The sequence below is a fragment of the Miniopterus schreibersii genome, assembly GCF_964146895.1.
Source record: "Miniopterus schreibersii genome assembly, chromosome: 3".
Lineage (NCBI taxonomy): Eukaryota > Metazoa > Chordata > Mammalia > Chiroptera > Miniopteridae > Miniopterus > Miniopterus schreibersii.
In genome coordinates this window covers 81,285,961-81,310,924 of record NC_138103.1, presented here as the reverse complement: position 1 = coordinate 81,310,924, position 24,964 = coordinate 81,285,961, and positions in this window count along the sequence as shown.

Genomic DNA, 24,964 nt, shown 5'->3' with positions numbered 1-24,964 from the left:
ACTGTCTGTTTTTGTAAATAAAGTTTTATTGAAACACAGCCATATTCGTTTGTTTGTATATTATTGTCTGTGATTATTTTTACCTTACAACAGCAGAGTTGAAAAATTGCAAGACACTGTATGGTCAACAAATCTTACAATATCTAGACATTTACAAAAAAAATATTTGCCAACTTCTTATTATATTAGATTTATATTTTTCCACCAAAAAATCTGGCTGTTTTATGATTTCCCTCCAAAATTATAGTTAGATAGAATCATACGACCTTAGGAACCTAAGGGTCTAGAAATAATAGAGCTAAAGCCCATGCAAAAGCATAACTTTGGAATATTTTTTAAATGTGCATTTCTTTAACTAAATACTCCATCAAAGCTAGGTATATTTTGTAGTTTGAAGCCAGCCAAAATCAATCCCCTCCTCCTTCCCATAGAGCCCGTCAGCTCTGTGACGTGGGGTGAGGCTTTCCTTTAGTCTCTTCTGTGGTGGATCCTGTCCTGTTGTAAACTGATCCTCCCCTTGAGGGGCTTCTCACGCCTCCGTGTATCCCCACTGCCTCTTCCCCATGTGTCGTCCTCAGCACTGGCTTCCATCTGTACGGCAGAATTGTTCTCTGAGCCCATTAAAATTTCAGCTCCTTAGCTTTTGTTTCATTGGCACAAACCTCAGGAGGGTTCTCATTTTATGGTTTATTTTGTAGCCATTTTGGAGCATATTGAAAACACCGAGTTTATAGTTAGGATACTACAACAGGCAGTTTCATTTTCACAGGCTCTCTTGGAAGTGGCTTGTTGAAGCTCTAACTACTAATCCGGTTTTATAAACCTGAGTGCAACTTTCATCTCAATATTTTATTCCTATAATTAAGTGGTGTCCTGTGACTGCTTCATCTAACAGACCAGAAGCATGAAACAAGAAAACAGATAAATAAAAATGACTTGAAAAATTTTTGTATTTTTTAACAAATATTGGTTTCTACATTCAGAGCTTCTGATGTAGATTCTGAGGGTTAGCCTGGCTCTCCAAGGTGGGCTCCGATGCTGAAGTGATCCCCACGACATCACTCACGATGTGTGATTCTTTAAGATTTGCTTTATGCTGTAGCATTTCAGAAAAAATGTCATTGTGGTTTAAGCTGCAGTCAATTTTCAAGTAAATGAAGTAGGGTGTTTTGGTGGTGTACAGATAAGTCTAAGAAATATCACATTTAATTTATTTCTGCTCTGGGATATATTCAGTGAATTGGAAAAATAAAAACCCATAGTGCGATGAATTTTAAAACAGGTGTTGCTATAGGGATGTTCAGATACTTCAGGCACTGTACACAGCTCTCTCCTGAATGATAATTGCAAATTAACACAAACACTTGGACTCTCAGACCTTGGCAGCTGTGCGAACACAGGGCAGGCAGGAAGGGCTGCTCGATTATCAAACTGGTTCTAGAAAGTCAAACAGAAGATGCATTAAAATGCAATTGCAGTCAGAATAAACACAGGAAGATAACAAATATTTTTAAAATCACTGTTTCTCAACGAAGGGAGCCTGCGAGGGCGCGGAGCTGGTTTCCTGGCTGCCTCACCCTCCCAGGCCGGCGTCCCTCTGGGGAGGCAGCCTGCATGGGAAGTGCAGTAATTATTTGTTTACCCTTTGGCTCCGCAGTTGACTGCTTCTCAGAGGCACAAAGCAGATCATTCTGGTTTTATGATTTCTCCATCCCCAACATCTCCCCAACCCTCCTCTGGAGAAACAAAGGAGAGTTAGGGCTGACCCATCCAGTAGGTGCTAATAGATAGTTGTTAAATGAATGGGTGACTGGAGGAATGGATGGATGAATCGATGGTTTCATTGACCTTCTTTATAGTCCAGTTTATCTGTTTTCACTTTCGTGGCCTGTGTTTTGGTATCTGAGTCAAGACATCATTGCCAAATCTAATGTCATGATGGTTTTCCCCCTAAGAGTTTTATAATTTTAGACCTACATTTAACTCTTTTTTAGTTAATTTTTGTATATGAAGTAAGGTAAGGGTCAAACCTAATTCTTTTACATGTGGATGTTTTGTTTTCCCAACATCATTTTTTAAAAAGACTGTCCTTTACCCATTGAATGGTTTTGGCACCATTATAAAAAATGATTTGGCCATAAGCGTGAGGGTTTATTTCTGGGCTCTATTCCATTCCAGTGGTCTATATATCTGTCTTTCTGCCTGAATCACACTGTTTCAGATTTCTGTGGCTTTGTAATTAGTTTTGAAATTAGTTTTGAAGTGTAAGACCTCCAGCTCCGGTTTGTTTGTTTTTTAACATTGTTTTGGCTACTCAGAGTCCCTTGAGATTCCATATACATTTTAGAATGATTTTTCTATTTCTACAAAAAACACCATTGGACTTTTGGTGGGGATTGCATAAAGCTGTAGTTCACTTTGAGTAGTATTGACATTTTAATGATACTAAGTTTTCCAATCTATGTACACAGGATGCCTTTCCATTTATTTATGTCTTTTTAACTTTTTTCCAGCAATGTTTGTAGTTTTCAGTGTCCAAGTTTTTTGCTTTCTTGGTTAAGTTTGTTCCTAACTATTTTTTTTATGCTGTGATATTGTGGTTTATAATAAATATATTTGATCTTCTCTTGTTTGTCAGAGAGCTTCTAAAACCCTTGGAATTTCCCAAGCAATAAAGGTATCTTTTGTTATGTTAATTAGGTGACTTTTGACTCCAGCTAAGGATGCTATCAGAGAGTTTAAATCTTCAGTCTTCTTCCCTTAACCAAGAAGGGGAGAGGGGCTGGAAGTTGAATCAGTCCCCAATGGCCAATAATTTAATCAACCATGCTTATGAAATGAAGCCTCCATAAAAACCCCAAAGGACTGGTTCAGAGAGCTTCTGGGTTGGTGAACACATTGATATTTGAAGAGAGTGGTGCCAAGAGAGAGCATGGAAGCTCCACACCCTTTTCCTATACGTGACCCTATGAATCTCTTACTTCTGGCTGTTCCTGAGTTATATTCTTTATCAATAAATCAGTGATCTAGTAAGAAAATGTTTCTGAGTTCCATGAGCCACTCTGGCAAATTAATTGAACCCAAGGAGGGGATTATTGGAACCCCCAATTTATAGCCTGTGAGTCAGAAGCACAAGTGGCAGCTGGACTTGAGATTGGCTTCTGAGGTTGGTGAAGGGGCCTATCATATAAAACTGAGCCCTTAACCTGTGGGATCTGATGCTATCTCCAGGCACATAGTGTCAGAATTAAGTTGAATTGTAGGACACCCAGATGGAGTTGAAGAATTGCTTATAGGCCTCACCCTGCAATGGAATTGTTGGGTACAGGACGAATAAATGCTATTGTAAATGAAATTGTTTTCTTAATTTTTTTATGGATTGCTTATTGTTAGTGTATAGAAATGTAATGATTTTTGTTGTTAACCTGCACCTTTGCTGAATTTGTTTATTAGTTCTAATAGTGTGTGTGTGTGTGTGTGTGTGTGTGTGTGTGTGTGTGATCATTAGAGCACACTTGCGTTTAAACTGTTGGTGAATGCAAAGTTTGGGGAACTCACATATTCAAAAGTGTTAGCAATGCCTGTTTTGTTTCAGTAGGTAGTGAGTTAGATATTAACAAAAAGGAAGGGGGTAAATGGAGCCAGCGAGATTAACTAGGAAAGGACATTTTCCCAGTCACTGCGGGCAACTGAGTAAGCTGAAAAGATGCAGTCACCCCACGGGACTCCACCCCATTAACAGGGGAAGGAGAAATGGTGCAGAGGAAATTCCTTTACTGAGCAAATGTGCAGCAGGAGCCAAGATGGCAACCATAAAGGAGAGGAGACAAACCTGGGAAAGTCTGGGGAAAAGATTGGATAGGGTAAGGACACAAGCCTAAGAAAAGCCAGGAAAGAGATTAGATAGTTTGAAAGAAAGCCTGCTCTCTCCCAAGCCCAAGGAAATATAAGGAAGCTTAATAAAGGCTCCAGTCTCTTTTTGGCAGCCAAGCGGGCCAGAGAGCAGTGCCAATCGCAGCCTGGGTGCCATTGAGCCTTGGCAGTGGACGTGCAGATAAGGAACGAGGCACAGAGAAGTTAAGTAACTTGCCCAAGGTCAGCCTTGGTGCCAAGGTGATGCAGCTCTGGGCCCTGTTGACCCTCCTGAGCCTGGTGGGCCTAAGTGTGGACCTGCTGCCCAGAAGCCGGACTACAGTAAGACAAAGCTAAACTACCTGGTCATGGATGAGACATCGGGCACCGTGTACCTGGGGCCAGTGAACTCAATCTACCAGCTGAGTGCCAGGGAAGTGCCTTATTGAGTGAACAAGCCTTTTCAAGAGCATCTGTGCCCTGTGTGCCCTTCTGATAACTTTTGCCACTAGTGTTTAAAATCCTTCTACATGTGTGTCCCTGAAATTCCTTGCATGTGTCACCATGGAAGAACCTATTACCAGCCCAGTCTTCCTCCAGTAACAGTTTCACTTTAGTAGACACAAAGAGGTGCCACTCAGATCCCCTTTCAAGGAAGCACGTGCTGTCCTAACACAGAGTGTTGAGCAGACACCTGCTGCCACCCTAGGCCCTCGAGGGTCTGCAAGGGAGCTGCCTCACCCACAGCCATGTCCTTCTCTGGGCACCTGCATCCAGACACTGAGAAGAAGGTGTGTGAACCCCTGGGGTTCAGCTCAATGCAGGGCGACTCTGCCAACAGTTCCACACACGAGCTCCCTACCAGGGTGGGAGACTGGGTCAGTGGCCTCATCCTTGAACTTCCCTTATGCCCAATCCTGCCTCCTCCCCTTTTCTTTCACAGAACTCAAATGACCGTCTTGCACCCGAACATCGTCTTAACGTCTGCTTCCAGGAAACACAATCTGAAACAGCCACTATTTTAAAGGTGATTACTGTTTATTATTTGTGATTTTAATTTTTCAGATAGTTTGACAAAAGTGTATTTAGGCAGTGGCGATAAGCTAGAAGGCTACAATTCATTTTTTAGAAACCTTGTACAAGATAAATTCCAAGGTAAAAGCTATATTTCTGTTTTAATTATTTCATTCTTATTTTCAGATGAATGAATAAAGATGACCTTGGGGTTTCATTTCCTTTTTCTTTTGAGTTGATGTCAGCCAAATACAATTGTTCAAATCTCAGTTTACTGAAAGATTTAAACTTTCTGAAGGGTTATTTCATATCTTGAACTGTAGTTTTAAATAAATCTGTTATAAAATTCAAATCAAAGTCATCATTATCTGGGGACAGGTAACATCCGGCCCACTGGCTGTATAAGGCTGGAAAAATCATTTGGTCTGGCCCTGCCAAGGCCTCACCAGAGAGAAGCAGTTCCAGCCATCACATTAGGATCGAGTTAATTAATTGTTTGACCAAATACAGCAGGCTAATTTTTAAGGTGATAATTTTGGATGGCCTGCAAATAGTGTTACAAATATCCAAATGGCCCTTGGCAGAAAAAAAGATTCCCCACCCCTGAAACAGTTTCCTTTCAGATCTTTTCAGTGCTTTAGGGGGAAAAAATGTTTTATTTATTAATATGCTGCCCACCTTCAAATCTTTAGCCTCTTAATTTTGCATTTCTTTCTGTTCCCTGAACAGTGACTGGGCCTGTGAAAAGAGAGACAGGAGGCCCTCACTTCGAGGTTGTGTGCTGCTCCATGACACACACGCCACGCTCACGGGAAAGGCAGGGAGTGAATGAGAAAGGAAAATATTGACGGGTGCCCCACGCTGTTTCCCAAACGATCAACATTAGCCCAACCTGATGGATTTTTATGGGACTGTGGCACAGTCAGCCATGATAAGTATACTTCATTGATGACCTACAATAACAAAATTAATGTGTATAAAGTCCTATATTCACATAGACAAACACATTCTTTTCTCGTGAACTCGGAGGGCCTGGTTCCAATTGCAGAGGAAGGCTGGTAGTTATGCAATCACAGTCTTCAGTTATAATTCAGGTGAAGTTTTCCTCCATTTCATGCTTCAATTATCAATGGTCATTGATCCTTGCAATTTTATAATAACAGGGCAAAATGGAAAGTCATTTGGTCTAGCCATTAGATAATAAAGAAAACCACCTGGGTGCTAGTTCTTTCTAATTTGAGCATTTACACAAATTTTCTGGGGAAACTTTAATACCATCCTCCCTCCATTTTTACAAAAATAATGACCAAGGAGAAAACTGCACTATTCTGATATTTTAAGAACATTGGTCATAATGAGATCCTAATGCCCACTGATGGATTGTCAATAGAAAATAAGAAAAATGTGTGTGTGATGGGTGGGGGCGGGGTGTACTTTTTTGGTTTTGTCTTTCAGAAGTGCCCATGGGTCCATTTCTGTTGGCATCTTTCATAGTAGTTACTAGGATTTCTGGCATTCCATTTCCTCTTGGAATATTTTAGACTTCGTATCAGTTGGGGTTTTCTTCAGCTGCAAGTAACGTAAACTTGAAAAAATTAACTATTTAGATCCCCTTTCCCTCAGATAAATGAAGGTTTGAGATACACAATTCTGAATGGGAAGGGTACCTCCAAACTGTCCCCAGGGTACCAGGCTCCTATCTTCCGCTCTGTCATCACTGATGGGTGACTTTCATCTCCATGCTTACAGTAAGGCTGCTGCACCTCTAAGCATCATATCTCTATTCCAGGCAACAAAAATGAAAGATAGAAAAGGCCAAACAGTGTGTCAGCTGAGTCTTTCCCTTTTTCTCAGAGGACAGTGGCTTCCTCAAGAGTTTCACCCAAGAAAATTGTGATTTTAGCTTGTTAGACACAACTATGTCACATGGTCATCATTAGCTCAAAGGAAGCCTAGAAAATTAATATTTTTAGCTAGACACATGGCTGCCCAAACATAACGAAGGTTTCCTTAGCAATGGGAGAGTGGTGATAAATACCGGGTAAGCCAACCTAGAATCTTCTACAGTCCCCTCTGTGGTTAGGGTTATACATTCATTTCTGGTGTAATAATTGGTGCTGTATTTGAGTTAAAGATATGTAAGAGTCATGTTTATGGTGCTGAGAGAAGGGAGATGTGATCTGTAAGGGAACCCTCAAACTCTGGCTGACTAGTGTGTGGACTTGCTCACAGGACTGCCTGATGAGCCCTGAGGAAGGCCTCCCTCTTCCCTCTGCGCAGCTGGGACTATGTGCACAGGGTACAATGGTACTGGAGTGAGTGGGAGGATGGTGCTGCTGAACTGGGCGAGAAGGGGCATGAATGTTTCAAGGAAGAGGCACAGTGACGTCCAAACACCATGATGAAGCCTCACTTCTTTGTTTGGGGCTTCAGATATTGTATCACCATTCCCTCCATGCTGTGTTCATCACAGAAAGCTCGTTTTCCTGAAGTCTTACGATCAGAACAATGTCTAATTCCTCTGTAGGTCACTGATGACCCCAGGGAGGTCAGATAATGACTACTATAAACACTAAAATACCTCCGCCTTGTGCTGAGTTCTGAGTGCCCAAGCCCCAGGTCCAGGCGTGCCTGAAGCTGGACTTCACTGTCCTATAAGCCAATACATTCTCTCTCCTTCTAAGCTAGTCTGAGTTGGGTTTCTTCTGGGGAAGTATCCTTCCAACTACATTCAACATGCACCTCGGAAGTATCCTTCCAATACATGGATCCTACAAGCCATCCCGTGCGGGAAAAATAAGTGAAGTGCAGCCAACAGGAAAAATAAAATAAAACATGCACAAGTACATAAACACACAGCTTCCAACCATCAGAGCAGTGTCCCTGGCAGGGTCTGCAGAGCTGATTTTCAAGTCATGATGTGGAAAATCAAATGTGCACTCTCTTTAGCTATAAAATAAACCTGCTCGCTTTCCTGCCGTGTTGTTCTTTCAGCTCTGTGCTCTCTCTCAATGCTAAACAAGTGTGAATTTTAGAAGAAATGTTCCAGTTCATATCGCATTCCATATCAGGAAAGTAAACAGATTCTCTGTCTTCGATGGCATCTTTTTTTCACACAGCATTCCTGATGCTACCAGGTAGAGTAGTCTATCCTGAAAACCACTGTAAAGGTGACATCCAGGACAAGCATTCTCCATCCTGATGGGGCTGAGAATTTTAACCTCACTGACACCCTCTCAGTCTTTTCTATCCACTGACAGCACAAACCCAGCCTTCTTGGTGTTCCTTTCACACAGTCACTTGCTACAACCAATCCATTTAGATATACTGATCACTTCTGTAACTTTGCCACCAGGCGTGTGTTCATGGTGACAAGGAACCCCTCTGCTTTGTAAGATAAGTAGAGCCTGTGTTCCACCCACGCACGATAGAGGGTCTTAGACTTCGGAGGCTAATTCAGTAATGTAAATTAAGACAGTAAATTGCACATACAGAGATGTATGCTGAGTTCTTTATTCCATGACTACTTTCCCACTATATTTTCCTCAAGTTGCAGAACCTTAAACCTAATGAAATGAGCCTCAACTCTTTTCTCTTTCCCACATCTATACTTATGATCATAGGAAAACGAACACACAGTTTTAAGTTTCTGAAGTTCCTCGCTGCCCCTTGTGGTAGCTGAAAATATGTCATTTCTCTTCCTCGTGACCAGGACTCCCTCTGCTAGCACTTGGCATCTGTCAAGACTGAAATTAACAGCAGAATTATAGGCTACATTGGTTCCACTTGTAACTAGCTCTGTGCCAGACCACCCATTGTTAAGAGCAACAATTTAATAAATTACTGCTGTAAATTGTCACCATTTAATTGGGCGCTATTAAAAACACATTCAGTCATTTCTTTTGTTTTCCCGTTTTCCTCTGGGCCTGGGGATAGAAGAGGTTTGTGTAACAGATTACATGATAACCGAATGGCTGTCTGATCTTTTTCATAGGGGGTTGTGCATTATGTTTTGTCAGAGGTCAGATGTCTGGTCATACAGATCCTGATTGTTTCTGGGCTGGGAGGTTACAGGATAGAAAGGGTCAGATGTAGGGCATCTTCTGGAATGTGTGTATCTGTGTTTTATATGCGTGACATCACTAAGAAGTCTCAGTGAACCCCAAGTGAACATTTATGGGTAGGTTAACCATGAGGCCGCTAAGAATTGTGACCACACAGATGTAATTATTGGGTTTTCAGCAGTTATCGTAAAAGCAGATGGAAACCAAGAGATGGATAAAGCATGGAAAGCGATGCATTTTCTTCACATAAAAGGAAAAATATGTCTAAAAAGGAAAGCCATCAGAAATCTAGACATGAATAGCTCGAATCCAATATCCATTAAAAATACTGGAATGATTCATCAAAGAATCAATTTGTACACAACTCCACAACCACAAGGCTTTGTGAAGAACATATTCAAGAGCCAAAACCAATTTCCTCCTGAGGATTGTGACAAGACTGAAATATTGAGCGAAGCCACAGACAGGACCTGGTTGGTTGTGAAAACCACTGTCCCCTCCTTTGTGTGGCTGTCTCTCAGACAGTGAATTAGAAAGTTTGGCCCCTGGGATCTTAGAATAAAAGTGCTGATCCACTGTAAAGCTAACCAGCACTATAAACCAATATGCTGGGAGCATAAACCAGATATAATTCCCATCAATAGTTTACTAAGAGAAGCAAAATTAAGCAAAATAAAGTGAATTTAAGAAAAGATTATCAATAATGATTATCAATCACAAAAAATAGAAAAATAAACTGAGCTATATTAATATCAGCCTGAATCTCCTGGAGATGTGTCACTCAATGATTCATGGACTTAATATTTAATTCAACAATTAGTTTTTTGTTATGATTATAATATTTATTGAATGATACTATGGAAAGAAATGAAAACCAACCAAATAAGAAAAGCACAGGCTATGTATTCTGAACTTGCTCTGGTAAAGGAGTCAGCCACCACCACCTGTGTTCCAGCAGAAACTTAAAAGAGGTCAAAGGCGTGGGAAGGTTTACAGGGGAAACAGGGAAGGCTCAGGGGTGCGTGACTGGAGGCTGTTGGCCTGGGGAGGCCGATGGTGAGCTAACCAGAAGCAGGGTGGCCCATGTAATTGGTTAGGGAAGCACATTGGGCCTTCTATGGCTAGTCCTAAACTGGAGGCAGGGGAAAATTGGGAAGCTACCTATTTGGGGCGATTGATACAGGGGTTATTGGTTAGCTTCTGGTATTGTCACTACAGATACTGGTCTAACTTTCAACAAGTCTGACTTAGAGAGAGCACACTGGCCTCTGAGGCTGGTTATGGAGATAATAGGTTGGTTTCCTGGGCAGGTTGCTGCAGGTTGTGGGTGAGAGTTCTATTTTTATATATGGTATGGTCATTGTCCATTTGTATATCCAGTCTCTCACTGCTCTATGGCAGGCACTGAAACCCCAGCTACACACTTCTGTGACTGGACTAAGAGAAATTGGGCTTTAAAAACCCAGCAATGTAATTACATGGAAATAAAGCTTTCTACCACATCTCAGCCTCCGGGGGGGGGGGGGGGGGGGGGGGGGGGAGCTTCCAAAATGCTTATTCCAGTGGTGCCCCAAGAACCCCACTCCCACTAGCAATGGGGGGAGACGAGACATGTTTTTCACTGGAAACAAAATGAGAAAGGCACTTAAATGAAGTTCTGTCAAAAGCATAGTTGCTTAAAAAGAATTAAAGACTTTTTAATACCCCTACTGAATAAATAGTTTTTAAACTGGTATACTCTAAAAACTCAAAGTAAAATAATTAGCATGAAATAGCATAATTGGGAAATCACACAGAGCGAGAATGGAATAAAACTGGTTAGAATGAATATTCTAATTAGCTGCATCCTACCATAGGATTCTACATTTTTAAAGGTTAAAGTGCTCTGTTCTCTTCTGCTGTGGTGGGTCTGCAGCCACCGCTACATGAAAGACTAGGAGTGTCAGCATGGAATCATGGGCATATCCAGGCTACTGAAACACAAAGTTCCATTTTGCAAAGTGTTTATAGAACAAACTTAAAGAATAATTTTTTTGCCTACATTGTAAAATATTCTAGGCCACATCACTGATGACTGGGGATTATATTTAACAGTGTTGGTGAACTCCAGGTGTCATGTAAATGTAGATCCACCCTAGGGACATGCAGTGTTCCCCGGACTGGTCACACAGCAGCCACCCTGGGAGCCACTGGGGGTAATAGGTGAAATGTCACTTCTTAAATATCTTATACAGCTCCTTACTAAGTCCCTGTTAAAATAAAACTTAGGAAGAGTCACATAGCAAGCCTTACAATGGTAGGATTTTTTAAAAGATCTATGTAGTTTCAACTATTACTGCTGCCGCTGAAGCTGCTGATAACTGGATGAGACCATTTATCCATTACCTGCTATGTGCTCAGTATTATTCTAAATAGTCCAAGGGCAGAAAATTGTAGGCTTAGCACATTAACTCAAGGAAGTTTCACAGAGTAAAGGGTAAAAAATAGCGTAAAAGCCAGGACATATTAATTTTGGTTTTCATGCTGGCAAGAACATTTTGTTAACTAAAAGTATAAACTGGATTTTATGTGCTGAGTACAATTAGGATAGATGGAGGAGGAAGTATTTGGAAAGGCAGTGTCTCTGAATAGAGAACTGAGCTTTAATGACTGCCACCACACAGGATCATGATGTAGAATTTCCAACAAGCTTACGAGGATGGACTGCTTCTTGGGGCAATAAGAGACTATTCATTTCATTAGCATGAAAAGTTTTAAGTAACAGGATTAGCTGCATTGTGTCAGATCCGGCAGCTGATAGAAATAGAAGTGGAATGATGCCCTAGGCTTGCCTCCTGCTTAAAAGTCATACTTTTTAGGTTATGGCATGCTTCTCAAGCTCAGAAACGGTTTCATTATTTTTTAAGAAAAAATTAAAATTTTCAAAACCCAAACAGGAAAAAAATCCCTCACTGATGTATGTATGTTAATTCAGGGTACAATGTGCTACAACAAAGCCATACAGCAACTTGCATTATTGTGCCTCAATATCCACCCAGGAGACAGCATTGTCCTGTCCTTGCAATGTGTGAAGCTGGGTGGCCAGCATGGAAGACTTTACTTTCTTCCCTGTCAGTTGAGTTGGAGAAGAGCCTCACTAAAATCACTTTGCTGACTCTTCAACCCTTTTCATCTCTGCATGTATTCATAAAATAAAAAGATTAGGAAATCTCTTTTCCAATTTAATGAACCACAGAAAATACTCTCCAACTTCTCTTCAAGAGTCATTCCTCCCCCTGCCCAATATCCCACAGGCCAGTCATCAAGTCATCATTTCTGATTAAATTACACTCTGGTCAACAGGCACCCAAAGCCTCTGTCCTTCACTGCATATAAATAAAAAAAATACATATATGTACACAGACACACACATATGTACACACACATATATGAATCTTTAAAATAAAAAATAGAGTACAACATAGTGATTAGACACTTTATACCTTATGAAGTGATCACCCTGATACTGTGTTGTATACCTGAAACTAATATAATATTGTATGTTAACTGTAACTAAAAAATAAAATTTAAAAAATAGTCTCAGAAAATATATTTTTAAAGGCATTCTTTAAAAAAATAGAGTAAATACCTATGTATCAGAAATGAGTAGGGACTAAACTTGGGCCTATATATAGGATTAGGAACAGTCAAAACCACTAAGATTTAAAATATCCAGTAGACACAGGAATTGAGTATAACTCTCTCATCATAGAATTTCAGAGCCTGGTCCCCTATGTAAAGAATGGGCATCAGTCTGTGTTCTTTCATAAGAGTAGAAGCCTCCCCTGCACTTGAAGTTTCAGTTAGAAACAATATGTTCACCTGGCCCAGAGAGCAGAAGCAGCCTGGCAGGAACTGGGCACACCCTAAGTGTGGGCTCTGAAATGAGAACTGAGAGATCCAGTCTCCAAAGAGCAGAAAAAAATCTAATACATGGCTCACCTGTTTTACTAGAGAACTATACAAGTAAATGTATGCTATTCCTGCTTTTACTTGATGTTTTCCCCCTTAGCAACTTTTGTGAATGTGCTTTTGCTATTTAATATCATATCAATAAACTATGGATATTTCCCATACTTGGGGTTTTCAACATAATTTTTCATCAAGATTTGCTTTACTTGTTAGAGTTGCTGAAGTGGGGAAATATCCTCTCATGTCCATGTTGACATGCTCCCCCAAGCCGAGGCTTGGTAATCCTTCACTTGTGTAAGTGACCTGTAGGGGCCAGCTGTGTGCTGTTACTACAACCAGCCCTCGCCACCACCCCACACAGTCTCCCCTTCTGGAGCCAGTAAACATGTCCCTTCTAGACACAATCCTAAGTCATTTCAGGGATGACCAGAAATCAGAAGTTATGCTTAGAGATTGGCTCTGGCCTTCTCCTTGATGCACTTACCACAAATTTCTACTATGTAGTGACTTTCAAGCTGATTTTCACGGATGCATCTGTTTATTGTTTCCATGAGACACAGATTTCTCTCTGTCCCACTGACTTCACACATTGTGTCCATTTGCTGTCCTCAACTCAAACATGGATTTTCACAATCAAGTGAGACACAGTCTCCTTCTGAGTAGCCTTCAGGGGGTAAGTTTTAGTGCTGTGCTGAATTATGGTTCTTACGGGTTCTGTAAGGCCCATTTAACTCCACTGTACCATAATTTACTGGAAACAGCGATATAAAATAAAGTCTTGTGGAACACCTGCGGCGTCTAATTAGGGTGGCGAAGATGGAGGGAGAGTCAAGATGCCCTTGGTGTTAAGGAGCGTGAACATTTAATTCCCCAAAATGTGTGATGAAAGTGTTCTCCAGCACCTCACAGTGTCCTTCCTCCTGTGGATGGTTGTGCTGTTACGTCCCGTGGTGGGGACACGCACATTCTCTCCCATCATGTTCTCCACCTCACTGTCATCCAGGCCCTTCCTCCTTGACAGGTGAGTTTAGTTTTTCCAGCCCTCCGAATTTTCACATCTGCTTCCTGTTACCTGTTTTCTTTCCCTTCAATTAAACAAGACACGGCCACTGCCATCGTGCTGAATCCTGTCCTGGGCATCTGCGACCTGCTAAGTTAGAGCGCTTGTCGCAAACGTAGACCAACTTGTGCACATTCCAGTTATGTGGGGTTAGAAATATTTATAACATGATTTCAACACACATGAGTGGCTCAGTATTAAAAGTGAAAAGCATGAGCATTCTCCTCTTCATTCATTCATTCATTCATTCATTTTTAATCTAATTGTCAGGAAAGACCTGTGTGTGCCATAGACATACTGGATGTGATGGATATCAGAATAAATAAAATGAAATCTTTTCTTTCATAAATAGCAGAGTCTAAAAGAGAAAAAAAATAGATACTAAAGAGAGAGAAAACAATCTACAGGTTAAAGCTGCCTTGTGTCAGTCCTTAAATTTAACCTAATGGACATGACCAATGGAGATGGGATAAAAATTACCCTAGGAGCTTGGGAAAGGTTAACTTGTGTTTGAAGGTGCAGAGGCCAAGATCAAAGGTATTGTTCTAAAATCCAACTTCAACAGCATCACTTTTATAAACTTTCATAAAGTATAAAAATCTCTTAGATCAATTAAATTATGATGAACTCCCTAGTTTTAAGAATTACTTTTTATTTACTTCAAAATATTTTAATGCCCAGGTTCACACAGGACCTTCCCTATGAGAGAGTCTCTATTTAAGTGAAGCGATGACTTTCTAGAATTGTAATGAGCATCCATCCATTTTAGTGTTTGAAACTAAAATACACAGTCAAAACTTTCTTCCCCACTGAGTCACAGGAAAGCACACGGTGTGAAGTTAGCCCTGTCTAATAAGCTACTCACATCACTTTGCTGAAATCAAAAGACATGCAGAAACGGTCCTTCTTTTATGATACAGGACCCAGAGGGAAGCTGGCTGTCCCTCTCCTCCTCTGAATTAAGCCATTACTTTTAACCACTCTCTCAGAACGGATCAATGTCTCCCTGGCATTCTTATATAAACACAAAATGAATTTTGAGCTTCTGGAGGGCACAGTTTGATCATTTCAGATCCCAAGCAACCCCCATGACAAAGCTTTGCCCGAGATTGACTCTCCATAGTGGCTTCTTGAATGTGAAAGGATTAGTCCTGGGATCCTCAGTGATGCCTGTAATCCCCATCCCCACCCTCAGCAGGGCAATTGCAGCACTGTGAACAGTTCCCCTGAATTTAAGCAATAAAATTCTTCCAGGACATGGGGGAAAAAAGCTGATATTTTTCCTTGTCATAATGCACAATCATGCAGTACAGATCTGCTCTCTGCTTTGTTGATAAAATATACTTGGCCCAGCCTGCTGGCTTTTATTGATGGCATCTCTTTATTTCAGTACTCCCTGTTCTCTCTAACACTCCAAACCCACACCAAGTGCAACAGAGTTTCATGAACTCGGGCATGACCCAGGGAGAGACCTGTATTCATTCATCTCCCTAATCCGGCTGGAAGATCAGTCTTGTCTGTAGGTAACTGAGGTAAGAATATGCCAGTGCCCAGTATACGTTATGACAAATGGGTGACTGTGGCTTCATGCAACTCAGAGCACTTCATATTCTTTGCCTGGCTAAACTGGGAGCAGGAAATTTTAGGGACTTGAGTGACACTTGTAGGAGGGAGACAGCCACAGGGACCCTCACACACAGGCTGCTGAGTGTACATTTGTCTTAACACTCAGAAGACCTCATCCAGGACACTAAACAGAAGAAGACTGGGGTCCCAGTCCTGACTCTGCCCCAGAGAGGTTTGTGACATGAAAGTCACTTTGCCACTCCTGCCTCAGTTTCCTCAAGGGTAGAATGAGAAGACTGTACCTAGCTTAGCTCCAAAGGCAATGCAAGCTTTGGTACTTCGTTCTTTCAAGACATTAAGGATAAGCACAGGTTGTATTGAGAGTCATAGCACCATAAACACATCCAAGAGTTTCATAATGCAGTAAGAATGGGCCTGTGGTACCATGTCTTATAAACATGTAATTCCTTATCTCCCCAAACACACACACCTATTCCACATTGGTACCTGAGGTATTAGAACCACATTTGACAGGTCCATATTTTTAAAAAGTATTTGTCACAAGAGTTCACAGATACTACAGGGTGAGGCAAAAGTAGGTTTCCAGTTGTAAGTACACAAAACACAGAGTTTATTCTTGTATTATTACTCATTAATTATTGTATTATTTTCCATATGAACAACTGGAAACCTACTTTTGCCCCATCCTGTATAGGACTTCAAAATGATCTACTAAAAATATTTTCATAATACAGTTAAAATACATTATTCTCCTAAATGCCCTTCTTATCAAATTTTACCAATGCTTGAGCACCTCATAATATGGAAACTGTTCTAGGTCCAGCCTAGGACAGTGCACGGTGGTCCTGGAGGAAGAAGGAAAGGACAGCTCTCCAGTCTGAGCAAATGCCATGTCAAAAATGTACAGTTTCCATCCAGCCACATTTCTTCCTAAGTGGCCCAATCCATCTGTGTAACCGCCAGTTACATCCCCACCCACCCAACAAATCATAGCACGACCCCTCCATGTCACTGAGGGTGGGGTTAGTGTGTGCTCACACCTGATCCTGCAATCACAGTTTTTGTGGGGTGCAAGGTGGCCTCTTGGGGGCTTCAGCTCATTTAAGACAAAGGAGTCCAGACAAGAGAGGATCTGATCCCTGGGAATATTGTGGGACAGCTCAACCAAAAAATAATCTGGTGCTTGGACTTTAAACAGGAGCCCAAAGAAGTTTAATAAATATTTACAAATAGGCTTAGAGAATATTTTTCAACCCCCCCCCCCAAAGACCCATTAGAAATGAATTATTCAAGAAATCTTAAGTATATAGATCCCAAATAATATCCCTTAGAAATGCTACTTCAACAAAATAGTCCATAATTTTAAACACAAATCAATCATTTTACCTCTATTAATATTTCTGAGTATTTAGTAATATACCCGTAGGCATGCTTAATGGTTCACATTTATTTTACCTGACCTCACCCATTTCTACTGGTGTTAATTAACCCTTTCCTTCCTTCACTCTGACATTCTGCATCTTCTGCTACGTGCATACTCTTTAAACGCTTATGAATAAGTGTAGGCAAGTAGATATGTACATAAACCATTTGAAAATCACAATTAGACTTAATTATTTAAAAATAAATTATATTATGAACTTTTCAATACAGCTAAGTTAAATGATGTGAGTTTGAAGTGATTTAGGCCATTGAAATTGCCAAAATTGTAAAGACATTTAAAGTCTGTTTCTGATATCTCCACAGAGACATTCTGCTCCCATGTTCAAATTATTCAATGCCCACTCAGGCTCTGGATTTAAATCCCCTCTCATTTTAGGTGCCCATAGTTTTACTTTTTCTTTCTTGCAATATCAGTTGTGCATTTTATTCTACACTGACACTGCTTATTCAGCATTTGTATGTTTTTGGCATTTGTACATTGGTGGGAAGTTGAGGGAAAAGGCAACATAGGTCAGTGCAGTCTCCCATAGACTGACATTATCATGGCACTGTCTAGGAGAGATGATCCCAGAGACTCATGGCTGCCATGAGACTGGAAGGTCCATTGACCAAGGAATTTGGGTCTATATATGAGCCTTCTTGTGAAAATATTGAAAAATACCTTGGTTGTCTCAGAGTGTCCAAAATAAAAGTAATATCACTTTACAGTAGAAGTTGGTATCTGTTGTGTTAGAGAAAGAGAATACACAGGAACCTCAAAAGTTATATATGCATGAATATCAATCAGTAATATACCTGGAAGTCACTCTCCTGAGAATCCCCTTACTCTTCTTCTTAACTATGTGATTCAATGAAACGGTAGTAATTTCAACATGGAAAGCAAAATGCTTTCCTCAACATAAGTTCATTCAGCCTGCCTAAATTCTAATTAGCAAAATCTTCTGTTCTAATAAATGATTTAGATTAAGAGACTTTCGGCATTTTTTCATAGAATTTGTGGATGGTAAAGCATTATGTATAAGAACTTTCTCTGATTTTTTCCCCCCAAAAGTATTAGTAGGATGAGCTGCAGGAAAATACAAGGTTTCTCCTAGGATGCACTGGTCTCAGTACCTTGCAAGTAATATAAGAGTAATACATACCACCTTCCCCAAAGAAAATAGTTTCTCTCCTCAAAACCCATCATACCACAAGGAGAAAATCCAATGTAATTTAGCAGATACAATGGTTTTCTTCCCAAAAGAGACAAAAATCGGCAACTATTTTTTTTTTTTTTTTTTGATACATCTATTGGAGAGTTAGACATATTAACTCCAATTAGACTCCACTCCAGTCTGTCAAAATTTTTTAAACATCAATGTTCAATTTTTCTGGTAAAATGAACATAAGATGAAGACATGCCCTAGGTTTTTGCCCTTAACTCTTCTTCTCCATTGTTTCCAAACATCTGCATTCTTTTTATACTAGTGAGTCAACTCTTATCTCCACCTGGGGTGGATAATAACTCATTGTTGGTTCCAAAGGACTTCAGCATTCCCTCACAAAGCATGACCTTCACAAGCTCCAAAAATTCTTACACAGTCCAAAAACACGATTTTCTGTTACCCAAATCTCATTTCAATTTTATTACACTGTTAAAACTTGTTTTCTGAAAAGCTTCCAGAAAATAACCTGACTAAACTGTAAAAGTTAACAGTGATGGGTTTTGAGACAAACAAGACAGTTGGCTGTTTTCTAAGCACTGAGAGTCATTTCTACACCCTGATCTCCAGGGTTAGCAATCTGATATTTGCTGACTGCCAAGAACAAAGAACCCATCCTAACAAAAGTTCCAGTCCTTGCCCATGGGCCTTTTCATTCTCTCAACCTATCCATCATCTCCCCTTCTTTTTCTCTCTATGATTACAAAACCTTTTTTCACCCAGTTGTGCAGTATTTACTGTCTCTGAATCTATGAATGGACTACCACTTCCCAGTGATGTCCCCCAGGGGCTGGTTCTTTCTGAAGCAGCAGTTTGATCCGGAGGTGCAGACTGGTACCAGCAGCCCCTTGCCCTTAAGCAATACCACGGGAAAAGCAGATCTCTCCCTGTCTTCCACCATACCAGCTCCACCCTTAATTGTTCTACATACTGTATTTCACATAATTTTTTTTAATTTTAAAAGGAAAGGAAATTCACAATTTATAACAAATAGATATTAAGGCCATTTGCCCAAGGGAACAAGAATTGTTTTGTTTTTGACTAAGGTACCCAAGCTCTTCAATGTGGGGCTCCTCCTGATCTCTCTATTTTCTCTCCTTCCCTCTCACCTCCCTCCACAGACATGCAAATCAAGAAAAGGCAGAAGGAAACTGTTCTACCTAGAATGTTTCTGGGAGGGGGTGCATCCCTTAGATGGCATCTCATGACCCCAGCAGTCAGGAGATCCTTCCTAAGGAGGTGAGGCAGCCTCACTTTTCATCCGGTATACCAGGTGTGGGGAACATCCATATACAGACCTCAGAATCATTTGGTCTGGCCCTGCCACGACAACCACAGGCAGGTCTCAAAATCCAATAAACCTAGGAGCTTTTTTCATGGCTAATTTTTAAGTTGATAATTTTGTATGGCCCTTGAATGATGTTATAAATATCTAAATGGCCCTTGGCAGAAGAAAGGTTCCCCATTACTGCATATGATAACCATAAAACAGCTCTCACACTGTATTGACTTATTACACATGCATTTGCTCACTTAAACATGCAATACAAATATGAGGAGGCATGGCAAAGAGAAGGGAGGGAGGAGGAGGGCAAGGATTGGGGGGCTAGAGTGGGAAGCACTGTGCAAAACTGTGAGCACTGAGTAGTAGACAAACCCTAAAATGGTCATTGTGGAGCACTGGGGAACCAAATGGGCTTGGTGATATCAGGGAGCCCTTGTGTCTGGAAATTCATAGGATGTCTCCATTTCCTCCCCACCAGCTCCCACCTATCATGAGCTCCTTCCCTAGCCAGCTCAGAATCCGTCTCTCCCTTCCACTACTGACCAGGATCAGCACTGTCTTGCCTTAGCCTTATTGCCCTTTCTTCCCATCTGGTCAAAGCCTCAGAGGCAGATCATTTAACATCAAAAACTCTTAAATTCTATAAAAGACAAACAGGAAAGAGAGAGAGAGAGAGAGAGAGAGAGAGAGGGAGGGAGGGAGGGAGGCAGGCTATAAACACTTTAGAACTACATTTATATACAGGAAAATGCCAACATCTGTTTTGACATATTTCTAGAACTGGCAGACTAATTTGCTAAATAGTTTTCTACCAGGAGTTGATGATATTTGAAACATTAGATGAAAACAATGAAGCTGTGTTTTCCACAGCTCGTCTCAGTCACTAATGTGGAAAAAGACAAGATATTACATTCTGATATATGGGCTTGATTTTTTGACTAGTACTGAGTACACAATATCTTATAATCTCTGAATCAAAATTTTTTAATTATACAAATAATGAAGTTTTATAGCATCTCATGATTTAAAACATTTATGATACATTTCTAAACCACAATCACTTCATTTAAAAGCAAAAGTAACTATAAACCCTTAGGTATGTCTCACAAGGTCAGCCTAAACCTGCATACTGTTTTACCTTGAGTAAAATTTGGAAAAGTTTCCAACTCCTATGTGTTCTGTTGTGTAAAACAGGCTTAAAATCTCTCATCTTATTTTTTAGCATTTTGGTGAATCAACTTAATACTTTAAATTCTTTACAAGAAAAATTATACAGAAAGCCCTAACCTTTCTGTAGGATCACAGGCACAGTCTCCAGGACCCCGCAGCATATTTCCGTGTGCTGCCTTACATCTGGGGAAGACTTGGGCCATGAGTTAGAAAAACAAAACAATTTATTGAGTTCTTGAAAGGAGTTCAGAAGCAGGCACTGCATTTTTTCCCAAAAGAAACTCAGAACTGAAAGTCTGTATGCAACGAATGGATGAAAGAATGATCCTGGGGTCGGCTGCTTTCCTGTTTCTCCCCACCTGCTTCCCTCAGGAGTAGGGACAAAGGTCTCTTCTTCTGACACCCCACTGTCTTCTTCAGTCACCACCCTATTTTACTGAAATCTCCTGAATCCCCTCACCCTCTCTAACGGCTCACTCAGCCTTTGAACTTTAACAGAAACCCTAGGCTTAGCTGGAGGTTGCTTTTTCTCAATCTTTTTATCTTTATCTTGGAGGAAGGAAGAAAGCTCCTTCCCCTGCCTGTCAGTGAGCAATTCCAGCAATATGCACATCTTCTCTCTTACTTCTCTCTTGGGTACCCCGTGCCACCTGGTGAGACCCTCTCTGTTCTTGAGCATTGCTGTGGGTTACTCTTCAATGTACTGCTCTACCCTGTTGGGGGCTCTGCCCTGGTTCAGCTTCCACCTCCACTCCATCCCTGGCCAGCATCAGAGTGGCTAGAGCCTCTACATGTATGCCTAATCAATGATGTGATATCAGCTCCAGTGATGCCTACCTCCACATAGTTACTGTCTTCAAATGCCCACACCCCAGATGGTGCCATTGCCCAAACCACTCCACCCTGAAAGGTCTAGGTCTGAAACCCTCTGCTCCGATAGCAACCCCCTTTCCTGCCCTCTCCCCTTGCACTGTAGTCCACTCTCAACTCACCGACATCGATTCTTCACATTCTCCAGCCTCTCACCCTCTCTGAGTGGTACTTCATCCTTTAATCGCCTGTCTCACCTCACCTGCTCAACTTCATTCTCACAAAGGCTCTATAAACCACTCCCCTGTAGGATCTCCCACTCCTGCCTTGTACAGTCACCATTGAGGCAATATATGGCCAAGTGCCCATTCCTGGGATGCTAGAGAGAACTGACAGCCATTCCAGACTCAGGTTCTCCCGTCAGCTCCCACTCAGGGCAGCTTTGGTGTCCTCTCATTGATCCCTGGTTAGTGTGCTTCCTCATGAGGCAATTACTTTTCTCCAAGAGTTCATTCCTCCATCCACAACACTTTTTCACTGTAGATGTGATTCCTGCTCACTTCATTGAAAATAAGAAGCCATTAAGAACCAATAAGCCAAGAGAGATTCCAAGATGGCAGGGGACTGAGTGGAAGCTATACTGACACTCTCCCAGGACCAAACTGGAATTACAACTAAAATACAGAAAAACCACCCTGAATAATCAACTGCAATTGAAGACGAGCTGGAGAACACCTCATAACCAAGGACATACAGCAGAGACTGCAGAGACTGGTAGGAAGTACAGACGCACAAGAGGGCTGGCTGGGCTCCCACAGGCAGCAGCTGAAGGTCCGGAGGACTATCTCAGCTGTGGGGGTTCCCACTGAGAACTCTGGGGCCTAAACCACAAGCTGGGCTTCCCAGCCCAGAGCACCAGAACTGAGAAAGGTGCCCATATACCATCTGGCTGCCAGGTTTCTGTCTGCCAGGGAGAGATGGCTGGAAATGCAGGCACCCTCTTAAAAGACCAACGCACAAAATTTCACGTGTAGCCACTCACCTTGGGTTCCAGCGGAGGGAGGGCAGAGAGGACTGGAGATGTGTGGGAAGAGTCAGGGGATGCTGGCTTGGCAGATAGATTTCAGAAGACAGCCATCTGGATTCCTGTGCTGAGTCAGTCATTCCCCCATATAGCAGAGGACATCTTTCTGAGGCAGACATTTACAGTCCAAGCAGCTTTTGCCTGGGACGGAAGCAATTGCCCCACCCATTGAAAACCCCACCCTGTGGAGTTTCTACAGCCTGAGGCTCATTAAGGGACTAAATAATAATCAGCCTCCCCACCCTGTGGAATTTCTACAGCCTGAGGCTCATTAAGAGACTAAATAACAATCAGCTTCTGAGTGCTTTGAGTCTTCGCCTGATTTGCTTATGGACCCAGGGCTTGGAAAAGCAGACCTTGGTATGCATCTTGGTCCTTTCCAAATGCACCCAGCCCCAGCAGAGGGAACCACAAGCTGCGAAGTGCAGAAAGCTTCAAACAGGGTACTCAAGGCTAGTCACAAACAGCTTCTGACATTGGCCTGCACCAGAAAATCTCCAAAAAGACTGAAAGTCCTAACAGACCTACCTAATACATAGAAACAAATCCAAATAGGCAGCCAAAATGAGGAGACAAAAACAGAAACAAAAACAAGCCCCAGGTGAAAGAACATAAGAATTATCCGGAAGAAGAGCTAAATGAGATAGAAATAAGCAATCTGTCAGATATAGAGTTCAGAATACTGATCATAAGAATGCTCAACAGCAAAAGAAAAGATATGGAAACTATGAAGGAAATTAAAAATAAAATAGTAGAAATTTAAAATACATTGGAAGGAATAAACGGCAGATTAGGGGAAGCTGAGGATTGGATCAGCAAATTAGAAGACAGGGTAGAAAAACTCACTCACTCAGAGAACCAAAACGAAAAAACAAAAAACAGGAGGACAGTTTAAGGGAGCTGTGGGACATGAAACATGACAATATTTTCATCATCTAGATGCCAGAGGATCTAGAAAGTGAGCAAGGGTTAGAGAACTTGTTTGAAGAAATAATGGCAGAACACTTCCCTAACCTGGTCAAGGAAAAAGTCATAAATTCAGGAGGCACAGAGAGTCCCGAGCAAGAGGCCCATGCCCAGGTACATCATAATTAAAATGCCAAAAATTCAAGACAAAGAGAGAATATTAAAGGCAGCAAGAAAAAGCAATATGTTACCTACAAAGGAGCTCCCATAAGGCTGTCAGCTGATTTCTCACTAGAAACTCTACGCCAGAAGGGAATGTTAGGAAGTATTCAAGGTAAAGCAAAACAAGGATCTGAAACCAAGACTACTCTATCCAGCAAGGCTATTATTCAAAATAGATGGTGAAATAAAGAGCTTCCCAGACAAAAAAAAAAGGCAAACCAGCATTGCAAGAAATCTTAAAGGGACTGCTGTAACAAGAAGTTGAAATAGAGAGAACAAGAAACATAGGCATAAAGAAATAAAATGGTAATAGATAAGTACCTATCATTAATAACCTTAAATGTAAATGGATTAATGCTCCAGTCAAAACACAGCGGAGCTGAATGGATAAGAAAATATGATCCAAATACATGCTGTCTACAAGAGTCCCACCTCAGAACAAAAGATTCACATAGGCTAAAAAAAAACAAAAAAAACAAAAACCAAAAAAAACTTCTGGAGGACTTTAAAGGAGAGATTGACAGCAATACAGTCGAAGTAGGGGACTTAACACCCAACTGACTTTACTGGAGAGATCTTCTAGACAAAAAATCAACAAGGAAACAGTGACTCTGAACAATACACTAGATCAGATGGATTAACTGACATTTACAGAACATTTCACTCTAAAGCTGCAGAATATACATTCTCTTCAAGTGCACATGAGACATTCTCAAAGATAGACCACATGTTAGGACACAAAACAAGTCTCTATAAGTTCAAGAAGATTGAAATCATATCAAGCATCTTCTCAGACATTTATACCATGGAATACTATGCACCTGTAAAAACAAAGGATCCCTTACCTGTTGAGACAGCATGGTGGGACCTGGAGAGTATTATGCTAAGTGAAATAAGCCAGTCAGAGAAAGACAAATGTCACATGAACTTACTCATGTGTGGAATCTAATGAACAAAGCAACCCAATGAACAATAGATCCAGGGACATAGAAGCATGGAACAGACTGGCGAATCTCAGAGGGAAGGCGGGGGTGGGGAGTTGGGGGAAGGAGAGATTAACCTAAGAACTTATATGCTTATATGCATAACCCAGGACACAGACAAGTGTGGTGGAGGCCAGGGGGAGGGGTGCACGGGGAGAAAAAGGGGACATTTGTAATACATTCAACAATAAAGATAAATTTTAAGAAAAGAAAATAAAAGCCATTAGCTATGAACTGCTTTAGTGTTGATGGGCTTTTCCTCACATCCTGACTCCAGTCCCCTTGCCCTTATTTCTTCTCTCCTCTGTCAGGAGAAAGTCTCCTCCCATTG